Source organism: Podarcis bocagei (genome assembly GCF_964188305.1).
Source record: "Podarcis bocagei genome assembly, chromosome: 8".
Lineage (NCBI taxonomy): Eukaryota > Metazoa > Chordata > Lepidosauria > Squamata > Lacertidae > Podarcis > Podarcis bocagei.
Window position 1 is genome coordinate 25,256,958 of NC_138133.1, and position 12,525 is coordinate 25,269,482.

A 12,525-nucleotide genomic window follows, 5' to 3' on the forward strand; every position below is an offset into this window, starting at 1 on the left:
TCGCTTGGAGCGCTTGCCAAGGCAGCCTCCGACACTCGGCTTGGCACTCAGGCGCTCCGAGGCCGAGCGGGGATGCGGCTTGGCAGGCCAGGAATCAACCCCGCTGTCTCTGGCGGACCATGTCGGGACCTGAAAGCGTGGGAGGATGTGGCCTGCCCCCTCCCCCCCTGCATCGAATGGAAAAACAGTGGGGTTTCTTTCGGAGCTCAGGGGCTCGTCTGCAGCGCTGGCAAACGGTAGCCGGCCCCCTTCGCGGTTTCGCGTGGCGTCGACCTCCGTGGACTTGTCTGGTCCACGGAAGGCTCTGCCACAAGAAATCACAAAGGTGTCGCGCGTGGGACTCGTTGCGACGTGGTCACCTCTTTCCAGGGGTGCCAACTTGAATAAAATATCCCCCCCATAAACCCTGCCCCACATGTGGCAGCGGCACACCATTTGAATGGCAATGCCCCCTCAAATATTTTATGGGGGGGCGAAGACCCCTTGCCCCTAGGAGTTGACACCTATGGCGTAAAGGATAGTGGTTTAAGGCTGCGATGCTATATGCACACTGAGTCACTGACTTGCGAGCCAATCCCAGGGGAAGTCAGTGGGTCTCATTTCGGAGCGGGCACATGCATAGAATGGTAGATTCGTAGAGTTGAAAGGGAGCCCAGGGTCATCTAGTCCAACCCGCTGTAATGCAGGAATATGCAGGTGGCCCATGCGGGGATCAAATCTTGGCGTTATCAACAGCATGCTCTAACTGAGCTAGGAGAGGCTGGATGGTGCAGTTGTTGTTGTTTAGTCATTTAGTCGTGTCCGACTCTTCGTGACCCCATGGACCAGAGCACGCCAGGCACTCCTGTCTTCCATTGCCTCCCGCAGTTTGGTCAAACTCATGCTGGTAGCTTTGAGAACACTGTCCAACCATCTTGTCCTCTGTCGTCCCCTTCTCCTTGTGCCCTCCATCTTTCCCAACATCAGGGTCTTTTCCAGGGAGTCTTCTCTTCTCATGAGGTGGCCAAAGTACTGGAGCCTCAGCTTCATGATCTGTCTTCCAGTGAGCACTCAGGGCTGATTCCCTTAAGAATGGAGAGGTTTGATCTTCTTGCAGTCCATGGGACTCTCAAGAGGCTCCTCCAGCAATTCAAAAGCATCAGTTCTTCGGCAATCAGCCTTCTTCATGGTCCAGCTCTCATGGTGCAGTTAGGGGTCCTTTAAATCAGAGCCAAAAACGGGTGTCACCATCAGGTCACCAACCCGTGTCTTCTGTAAAGGAAATCCCATCGATCTCGGGCGGGTGTGTGTGTGTTTCTTCCCCACATAAAGTCGCAGAGCCTAGAAGCTTATTTCCAAATTCCGGCCAAATCAAACCAGACTTGCTGCCAGACCCAGTTCAATTTATCGAAAGTAGGAATAGCGTCCATAGGCCTGGGAGGGGGGGCAGTTGTCCCCCCCCCCGATCAAGTAAATCAGTAAAAATCCTTAACCAACTGAGGTTCTGCCCCCCTAACATGAAGCCTACCCCCCTAACATAAATCCTGGCTATGTCCGTGATAGCGTCGTCGTGACGCATGGACGTGGACTGCCCCGACTTCCACAAAGTTAGAAGAGGGAATCGTGACCAGCGGTGGAGAATTATTAATAGCATTTTTAGTCCCTGGGCTCAGTCCCTTGGGAGATTCTCCTGCGCAAGCCCCCGCTGCTGCGAATGAGAGCAAAGTGGCTCGTGTCTCTTGTGGGAATGACGCAGCCAAGTTTAAAATCGCCTGCTGAAGGATCCTAAACAGATTTACTGGGATGTAAATCCCATTGATGAATCTCACCTCGCTTTCCTGGGAGTAAGCCCCATTGAATTCAGTAATATTTGCTTCTGAGTAGACATGGGTTGGGAAACCGCTGCTAGTGCCATTGATTTAAACAGGAGAATTAAGCGTGGGTTTATTCCTTGAACCTATTTAACTCTGGCTGGGATCCTGCGCTGTCTTGACTACCTCCCCCCACCCCCAATTAAACCCTCTTACTTGAGGGTTAGCTCTCATATATTCAAGTAAATATAATCTGGAGTGAGTTTTCTTGTGGCTCTTCGGTCACGTTTTATTTACACAGGCAAAGGATGCCCGGACAAAAGATTGCTCCCCCCGCAACGTCAGAGCAGTTTTTATATTTTTGGAAGGGTTATGTTTCCTTGACAAGGGCAGCTTTATATCCTGACCGCGGCGGGGGGTCTATTTTGATGCTCCGGAAAGTTCATATAGAACTATGCAGATTGAAGACTTGAAAGAGGCGGGAGGGGCCCTTTTGAACGCCACGATTTCGTCTGCGGAAAAGTAAATGCGAAATAACCCAGGCTGCTGGAAAGGCTACTATGAGTAGTAAAATTAAAAGAGTGCATAGACAAGATCTCCTTCCAATCCAAGTTATTAATCCTAACATCACCATCACTGTAGCCGGCCTGCTTTAAATTCAAGGTAGTATTCATTAATTTGAAATGACTGTTAACTCCGTGTTTCTCCTCTTACAATTATTAACCTGGTTTAAAAACACAAAGCAAAACAAAAATCTTTTTTCTTTTTCTGTCGGTGTAGTCAACATCTATCCGTCAATCACTTGCGATCAACATTGCTTGCTGACCAAACTGTGTTTAAAGAGCAACTAATCTAATTTAAGTGACATAGAGTAAACTATGTGAAACATCTTCTTAAAGAAATTCTGTCTGGGTTTTGAGATTCACAACGTTCCTATGTGAGGATTCACAGCAATTCTGCCTGGAGGTAAAACTGACAACACAGGGGATGCTGGTTAAAGTTTTGATCCTAAATTTAACTCATGCCATGCTCAAAAGCCACAGCTGATAATGGGCTTTCACTTCTAAGGTTGACTGCAGTTGACTGTCAGTGACTGGTCACAATATCGACTAAGGATATGTTCATAAGTGCATGTTTATCACATGAGATCTGCAACATTGCTTGATGAGTTCCATGTGTGCAATAGCCATATCAACACCACAGTCAGTGTATAATTTAGCATTATTCTCTCAAACACTGCTATCAAAACAAGGTAACTCACATATTCCATTGACGGTCATCCAGTGGCAGAATGCACATACTGTATGGGAAAGTGTCATGGAGTATAGGACTGATTCACACATGCATGTATATGTCATAGCTGAATTCTTGAATTGCCACCATCAAAAAGTTTTTTGGGTGATATGAAGGCTCTCCAGGATAAGATCCAGACCCAGAGATTCCTGGTTTAAACCCTAGTACATAGGGTTTTAGGGACGCGGGTGGCGCTGTGGGTTAAACTACAGAGCCTAGGACTTGCCGATCGGTGGTTCGAAACCCCACGATGGGGTGAACTCCCGTTGCTCGGTCCCAGCTCCTGCCCACCTAGCAGTTCGAAAGCACGTCAAAGTGCAAGTAGATAAATACTACTTCCCGCGGGAAGGTAAACGGCGTTTCCGTGTGCTGCTCTGGTTCGCCAGAAGCGGCTTAGTCATTCTGGCCATATGACCCGGAAGCTGTATGCCATCTCTCTCCGCCAATAAAGCGAGATGAGCGCCGCAACCCCAGAGTCAGTTACGACTGGACCTAATGGTCAGGGGTCCCTTTACCTTTACCTTTACATTGGGTTTTGGAGTATTCTTGTGCTAAAATAGCCAATATATTTTAGGAATATATTTTAGGTGACAGCAGAGTGATAAAGCATGTACTTTGCTCATCCCTGGCCTCTCATCAGGTCAGATTATTTGTCCATTAGGCCCTTTGGACTCTCCAGCATCTCAAATGGGTCTTTCACATCAGATGTTAACTGAAGATATCAGGGACTTAACTTGGCACCTACTGCATATAAAAGAAGCAGCGACAATATCTTTTTAGCTGACGTGAAATACCTCTTTCTGAATCCCTGGGGGGGACGACTGCTGTCAGTTGCTATAATACTGGGATAAATGAAGCAGTTGTCTTGTGGGAGGATCTGCAATCCAAATCACAAATGCATGATTGCTAGAGAGTCACAAACAGGGGACTGTATGATGTCACATCCTCTAACCTCCTGTGGCGAGAGAGGGAAGAAGAGGAAACTTAATCTTCTTCCTGTTACTGCACACTCTCTTTTCTTACCTGTGATGGGGTAAAGATGTCTTGTGATCTCTCCTCAAGGGAGCACACACCATTTGAGCTTGACAATGGACTTCTGTAACTTTTGAGGAGTGTTGCCTGCCTGATTTTCATCACTGGCATGTCTTTCCATGTGAGTCAAACTTATATTTTTTTAAAATAAAAAAATTCCTTCCAGTAGCACCTTAAAGACCAACTAAGTTAGTTCTTGGTATGAGCTTTCGTGTGCATGCACACTTCTTCAGATACACCGAAGTGTATCTGAAGAAGTGTGCATGCACACGAAAGCTCATACCAAGAACTAACTTAGTTGGTCTTTAAGGTGCTACTGGAAGGAATTTTTTTATTTTGACTATGGCAGAACAACACGGCTACTTATATTTTTTTGTTCGCTCAAGAAGTCTGAGAGTGATTTCTTTGTTAAGAGGGAAACATAGAAGGGCCAAGCCTGTCAAAGTGTAATTAAATTCCATGATTGTTCTAGGCTACACAATCTCATTTCTAAAATCTTCTAAATAAAAGCTGGTGGTTTCCCCCCCAACTCTGCTGAAATATGTATTTGCATTCTTACACAAGAAAGAAGAGAAAGGATAATTGATAAATAAAATATCCCTTCCACCTCATCTCACATTGTATATGACAGCTGCTGTGTTCCTATGTGTGTGGTGGCTAATAAATGTCAGGTGTTTCTCCTAGCACCCTGCATGGCCCTGCATTGACCATGCACAGGTCACCAAAGGTCACTGTATAAACCAGATGTGGGTCCCCAGTTGTTGCTGAACTACAACTCCCATCATTCCTAGACATTTACCATGTTTGCTGGGGCTGATGGGAGTTTTAGTTTAGCAACATCTGGAGGGCCAAAGCCCCCCCCCCCAGTATAAACTATGCCCTCTTCCATCTCATATGCCACTTAGCAATGGTAGTGTACAGACCACCAGCTTCTGCTCAGTTTTTTAATCAGCTCAATCATGTATGAGCAGGGGTTAGATTGCTTACAGTTAGAACCTTCCGCTAGTCACCATCCTTGAAAAGTCAACCTTTGTTTTGGAACTGGATCAATTCCCTGGATCTCGGCAGAGCATGAGACTCTTAATCTTAGGGTTGTGGGTTCGAGCCCCATGTTGAGCGAAAGATTACTGCATTGCAGGGGGTTGGATTATATGATCCTTCCAATTCTATGATTCTAAATATTCCCCTCCCCCATTCCTTTTCTATGGTTTGTGGAGGGTGCTGAAAGCTCTCTTTTAGCACTCTCCATGCCCTCTTCACAGTTCACAGCATTCACTGGGAAGAGGGAATGAGTATTAAATCAGTTCAACATGTAGTTAAGGTGGGCCTGAAATGAGAATGGCTAGAGCTGGAGATGGGCATTCGCTTCCCAGAGACTGAAAGAGGGTTTGATTGCACTTCCTGGCATCCTATTTTGGCTTGTAGTAAGTTGGTCTTGCATGCTTCCTTATTGCTTCAGAAACTTGCAAGACAAGAATGAAACCAGCTGATCATTGTTGAAGTGGAACACAGCTCAGCTTGGTGAGAAGGGTTTACATGGGTTAAAACAGATAGAGAAGGGAATTTCCAAGTCGTACACTGGGGTTTCCAAACGGGTGATGACCTTACATACTTTTAACTGGAGACACTGCCAACTGGACCTAGCATCTTCTTCTATCCAAACATGTCCTTTAACCACTGAACCATGGCCCTTCCCATCTTGATTTTGACCAGAGGTGACAGATCAAAAGAGACACTGTGTTTGTGCACCATGGGCACACAGCTGCCTCCAAAAGTACTTTTTAGATCACATGTATATGCCAGCTTTGGGACGCGAGTGGCGCTGTGAGTTAAACCACAGAGCCTAGGACTTGCCGATCAGAAGGTCGGCAGTTCGAATCCCTGCGACGGGGTGAGCTCCCGTTGCTCGGTCCCTGCTCCTGCCAACCTAGCAGTTCGAAAGCACATCAAAGTGCAAGTAGATAAATAGGTACTGCTCCAGCGGGAAGGTAAATGATATTTCCATGCGCTGCTCTGGTTTGCCAGAAGTGGCTTAGTCATGCTGGCCACATGACCTGGAAGCTGTATGCCGGCTCCCTTGGTCAATAAAGCGAGATGAGCGCCGCAACCCCAGAGTCGGCCACGACTGGACCTAATGGTCAGGGGTCCCTTTACCTATATGCCAGCTTTCTTCCAAGGAGTGCAAGGTGGCGTACATGGCCCTCCACCCTTTTATGTTCACAACAACCCTGCAAAATATGCTGAGAGGTAGTAACTGGCTCAATGTCACCCAGTGAGCTTGCATGACTAAAGAGGGATTTCAACCTGGGTCTTCTCAACTCTCCGCCTGGCATTCTAATGGCTGTACCACACTGGCTCTCAGTGTGTCAGCAGCCACCTACTTACCCAAAAAACACAGAGTAGTTGTGCATGGATAATATTTAGTCAGTACCGAAAATGAATTGCGCCCAAGTCATTGCTGCAGAAGTAATGCTGTTTCACTTTGCTCGTGTGAACCCAGTCTGAACCAGGTGGCAGTTGTTATTGCAGATTGATTAATTCATATTCAAAGAGAACGATTGGCTCAGTCTATGGAAAGCTTTGCACTTCTCCCAGCTGTTCGCAAGCCAGACTTGGAAATGTGCTAATAATCAGCAGCAGGTTTGGGGGCTTTCTCTCTCTTTCCTTGTTCGTGAGAGGTTTTCATTTAATTTTGTCTTTAAAAGTCAAGGCCCGTAAAATATAACAACCCATGCTCAAAGGTAGGGCTGAGTTACTGAGTGTTGGATTATTAAATGAATTATGAAAATAGTTTGGAAAAAAAATATAAGCACCTCTAAAAAGTTTGCCAAGTCCTGAGATAATAACTTTGTGGGAAACCCAGTCTCTCTCCTGGACTCTATGATGACCAGGTGTAGGGGGTGGGGCATTAACAATAAGTTATTTTAAATCCATTTTATTGGCTATTTTGGGGCAGGCAAGAATGACTTTCAGTTTCCTCACATGTTTACTGTACTGTAAGCTGTACTGAAACCTGTGGGACTTCTTTTTCAATACCCGTGTACAGGATTTTTGATTTTCCACCATAACCGCATCTCACTGATTTAAATGGAACATACTTCCCAGGAAGTATGCTTTGGAAGGATGCATTGCTAGGGACTTAAAAAAAACAAAAACAACTTGGACCAAAGGTCTGTGACTAAGATTTGCATAAGCTTTGCAGATGCTGTTTTATATAAATAGATGGAACATTTAGGCCAACTTTCAGAAGACGAAGAACAAAAACTCTGGCTTCTCTCGCTGTCCAAGATTAGTCTAAGCCCTAGGCTACCAATGGGATTTTCTGGACCTTTTGCTTGGCCATCTCATCCAACAATTGCAGTGTTCTTCAGCCTTGAACCTCTCTTCCCCCATTGTTGAACTACAACTTCCACCACCTTTGCCAATGGTCAGGGATGATGGAAGTGGCAGATAGGAATACCCAGGGAGCAAAAAGTGATGAACATGGAGCTATTGCATGTATCTTTGGCCAAATTACAATGGTGACTGGCTGGGTCTCACCAGCACTGTGCTTCATAGGATACCCAATCACCCATAATCAAAAGCTGAAAAAAAGGCAGAAGGCTCAGGAGATCTTGGTCCAGCATGAATGACATGTCACATGGACCTTGAAACGCCCTCTCACAACAGCCTTGGCTCATCTAAGACAAGGACTTTGATAAGAAGCCATTTAGTTCCACCAAAATGAATCAAATGGCTTAAATCAGTCACATTCAGCCTTTTCAGATTTGGGTCCCACCTGTAAACTGGACGCATTTCTTAATCTTACCATGTATTTGTATGGTGGTAGTGCTGCTGATCGCCGAAGAATTGATGCTTTTGAATTATGGTTCTGGAGGAGACTCTTGAGAGTCCCATGGACTGCAAGAAGATCAAACCTATCCATTCTGAAGGAAATCAGCCCTGAGTGCTCACTGGAAGGACAGATCCTGAAGCTGAGACTCCAGTACTTTGGCCACCTCATGAGAAGAGAAGACTCCCTGGAAAAGACCCTGATGTTGGGAAAGATGGAGGGCACAAGGAGAAGGGGACGACAGAGGACGAGATGGTTGGACAGTGTTCTCGAAGCTACCAGCATGAGACTGCGGGAGGCAGTGGAAGACAGGAGTGCCCGGCATGCTCTGGTCCATGGGGTCACGAAGAGTCGGACACGACTAAATGACTAAACAACAACAACAACAAGTGCTGCTGTTGCAACCCACCATAGATCGGGCCATGACCCAGTTGTGGGTCCTGACTCATCACTTGAAGAAGACCAGTAGCTTAAATTAAAGTATGTCAGCACTACTGAGTGGTATACCTGTTGCTAGACACAACGATGAAAGGAAGCCTGCGGACACTTCATTTCTTTCTCACAAATGTCTCTTGACTGCCCAAACAATGTCCACCAGGACACATCCATTCATTCCTCATCCTTCTAGAGTTTCATTCCAGGCCTTTCCAACTATGCTACGCAAAGGGTTAATACAGGCCAAGGAAAGGTCTGTAGAGCTACACTCAGCCATGTATGTGGGCTACAAAAACCACAAGCAAAAGACAACAAGGCTCCTGTAACTGCCCCCATTAATAATTGGACTAGAAGTGTACATATAGAAGTATTAACTATTTTTCACACAGTTGTCACTGCTTAATTGAATCTTGGGTCTGGGTGATAAAGAGTCCACCAGCCTTTGGAGGACTACAGAGTTTTCCTCCTTGCCCTTGTTTACAGTGAAATCATGAACTTTTTGATTTCTTTAGAGAGATCACGCAATATTATCGTTACTTTGCTTACAGCGAACATTTGCAACCGTCTCCTAGGAAATTGGCACACTATCCTGGCCAGACTAATCCCATGCTACCTGGAGTGCTGAAATAGCTCAAAGGTCAGGCTGATTGCTTAGAGAGGGGGGGGGCAAACTGAATAAAATATGGGCGGGGGGGGCAGGTAAGCCCCGCCTCACATAATCGATCACATGATGTGGTTCACGCACACCACTTGAATGGCAATGCCCAATCAACTTTGGGGGGCCCCCCTCAACTATTTTATTGGGGGGCAAAGATCCTTTGGCCTCTAGGAATTGGCTCCTATGCTTAGAAGTCTGCCTGCAATGCTATATACTCCTAATCTAACAATTTTACTCCGAACTGACCAGACTCAGGAAAGGACGTTTATATAGTCACTCAGAGGAAGCAAGAGACAAGAAGGTTGGGAGGTCAGTGACTCCTTGCACATAATTGCGAGGGAGGGGAGGCGTTGGTGGCGCGACCAGGAACTTCCCTGTATCAGAATGGCTTTGTCATCTAAGCTCTTGCGTTCATCAAGAATCTCCCAAACCTCGGGAGGCGCTTCTAGCTTCGTCTCTCGGCTCGTCCTTCCCGCTAGGGGGCGCTGGGCTCTTGCGGAAACCGAGGACCAGAGCGCACCATCAGCCCACCACCGCCTTAGGCGGCTGATGGTCCCTTTTGCTCCTACCGGCCTCCCGTCACTCTGCAGAGCCACTTAAGGCCTTGAAGTGGCTGATAAGGGGACGGAGAGTTTGAAGAGCGCTGGGGCCCTTGAAGCGTCGCCCCTGCCATTGACACATGCTGAAAAGCCCGGCACGCGCGCTCTTTAGCTCCCTGGGATCTGGGTGCCTTGGAACAAAGAAAGGGGGAAGCTGGGAGTTGATTGGCTCGACTGAAATACATAAAGAAGATCAAACGTGAAGTGGAATTCAGTGCCTGTGTGTGGCTCAGACGTTTGCCCCATTCAGTTCAATGGGGCTCACTCCCTGTTAGTAAACCCCCACCGAACTCAAATCGACTTCCTCCTGAGCAGGATTGTCCGTCCATGTGGCAGAATGCCTCTCTGAGCTCGAAGGCACTAAACTTCGCAGTAAACATGCATAGGGTTGGGCTATACATGTGCATCAAACCGCAGCCCAAAACCGCTTTGGAAGCACTGCTAGTCTTATAAACACCGAAAAAGCGAAGCAAATCCATCCTTTTTACCACCCGGGTTGTGCATGTAAAATGTTTCAATCGCTTTAAGCGATTACTAATCCTAAAAGCAAGGAGGGGGAATTAACAGAATCCCATTATTCCTTCCAACAGATTTTTTTTTTTTTAAAGTTTATACTGGCGATCTTGAGGACTAGGAACGCACATGTCCTTTTTCAAAAATGAAAGGTGACGTTTTTCGTATTTGATTAAGTGTTCTGTGCAGTTATGTATGCATGCATGAGCTCTGCGTTTCGGCCAACATGATGGCATCGATTAGGAATAAAGCACACAGCGAACACGCGTGCTGTTGATTATTAAAAAGCAAACTCCAACTGCTAACGTTTTTGTTTCAAAACGTATCAAATAATATTTACATGAATAGATTAACTGAAAGTCGTTAGGAAGGTAGAAAGGCGCCCTGAAGCAGTCGTCACTTCGAGGTGCCATTGAAGAAAGAAAGAAAGTTCTGTCGATTGCAATTTGCAAATAAAACAAACTGGGTTTGCAAACCTATTATACACTTCTTGGGAGTAAGTCCACTGAACACGGTGGAAATTTACTTCTGAGTAAATTCTTGTCTTAAATGGGCTGCGATTCTCTGAGTCCCTAGAGAAACGTTAACTCTCAAAATCCTAACTCTTTCTGTTGTGGGAAAACGTCGCTGTGCGAGTCTCGTTTTCCTTCTGAACCTTCCCCCCCCCCCTTCCATAGCTTTAGGGTTTTGAAGCTGGCTTTTGCTGTGGCTTTAAGGAACGATTCTAAAAATAAATAAAGAAAGAAACGGTTGGGAAATGAAAATGTGGAAAGCCCTGAGCCCTTCTGCATTTTGCACAGGGGAAGATGGCACAATTTTGGATGTTACCACATCATGTTATAAAGGAGAAGCACTCTGTCTGCTTTCAATCTGGTTAAAAAAACAAAACCAATCTCTCCCTGCATGTAATAAGCTAGAACAGCAGGGAGGCGACTGTGCCAAACCTTTCCGCCGGGTGAGCTAGCTTACTGCATGCAGGGATGATTTTTAAAGTTTTATTAGCAGGATGGAAGCAATAAAAATAAGGAAAACCCAAACTTTCAGCCTGTAGTGGTAGGGTCCAAGATTCTACCTCCTTAGTCTACCTCTTCATGATGCCTGAGCTTTAACTAGTTCTCAGGACATGGCCGAACCCGAGACTTCAAGCTCGTAAGTCATGGCAGGAAACCCCCCTCACTCACCAAGTGGTTAGACTTCAACTCCCATCAGCCCCAGTCAGCATGACCCAAAGCCAGGAATGATGGGAGTTGGAGTCCGAGATCCCCTATCCTTTTAGGAACAACTGATTTGCGGATCAAGTTACTGTGGGAATGAAACCCTTCTTCCCTTGGTCTATCAAGTACTGTAGTGGGAATGGAGCATGAGGAGACAATGCGGTGTAGTGGTTAGAGTTAAAAGACGCCTGCTTCTTGGGTGAAAAGCAATGACAAACCTAGACAGCAGCTTAAAAAGCAGAGACATCACCTTGCCAACAAAGGTCCGTATAGTTAAAGCAATGGTTTTCCCAGTAGTGATGTATGGAAGTGAGAGCTGGACCATAAAGAAGGCGGATCTCCGAAGAATTGATGCTTTTGAGTTATGGTGCTGGAGGAGACTCTTGAGAGTCCCATGGACTGCAAGAAGATCAAACCTCTCCATTCTGAAGGAAATCAGCCCTGAGTGCTCACTGGAAGGACAGATCCTGTAGCTGAGGCTCCAGTACTTTGGCCACCTAATGAGAAGAGAAGACTCCCTGGAAAAGACCCTGATGTTGGGAAAGATGGAGGGCACAAGGAGAAGGGGACGACAGAGGACGAGATGGTTGGATAGTGTTCTCGAAGCTACCAGCATGAGTTTGACTAAACTGTGGGAGGCAGTGGAAGACAGGAGTGCCTGGCGTGCTCTGGTCCATGGGGTCACAAAAAGTCAGACACGACTAAACGACTAAACAACAACAAGAAGTGGTTAGAGCGATGGACCAGTTCCTGGAAGATCAGGGTTTAAATCCTCACCCTCAGGCACGAAGTTCTCTGGATAACCCTGGACCACCTATTGGCCTTTCGCCCCACCTACCTCTCAGGGTTGTTGTTGTGAGGATAAAATGGGGAACGGGAGAACAACGCGTCCCTTGGAGGAATGTAGAAATGTGAGTTAAATTTGGAATACCAATAGTAATAGTGGCCCTGGATAGCTCAGTTGGTGATAATAGTACAGTACCAAGGTCGCAGGTTCTATTACCATATGGGACAGCTGCATATTCCTACATTGCCGGGGGTTGGTCTGGATGACCCTCAGGGTCCCTTCCAATGCTGCGATTCTGTGATTCAGTTGTCGCGACTGTACAGCCTACCTCAGACTAGCAAGAAGCTCCCGGTCTCCTAAAAGGATTCACAC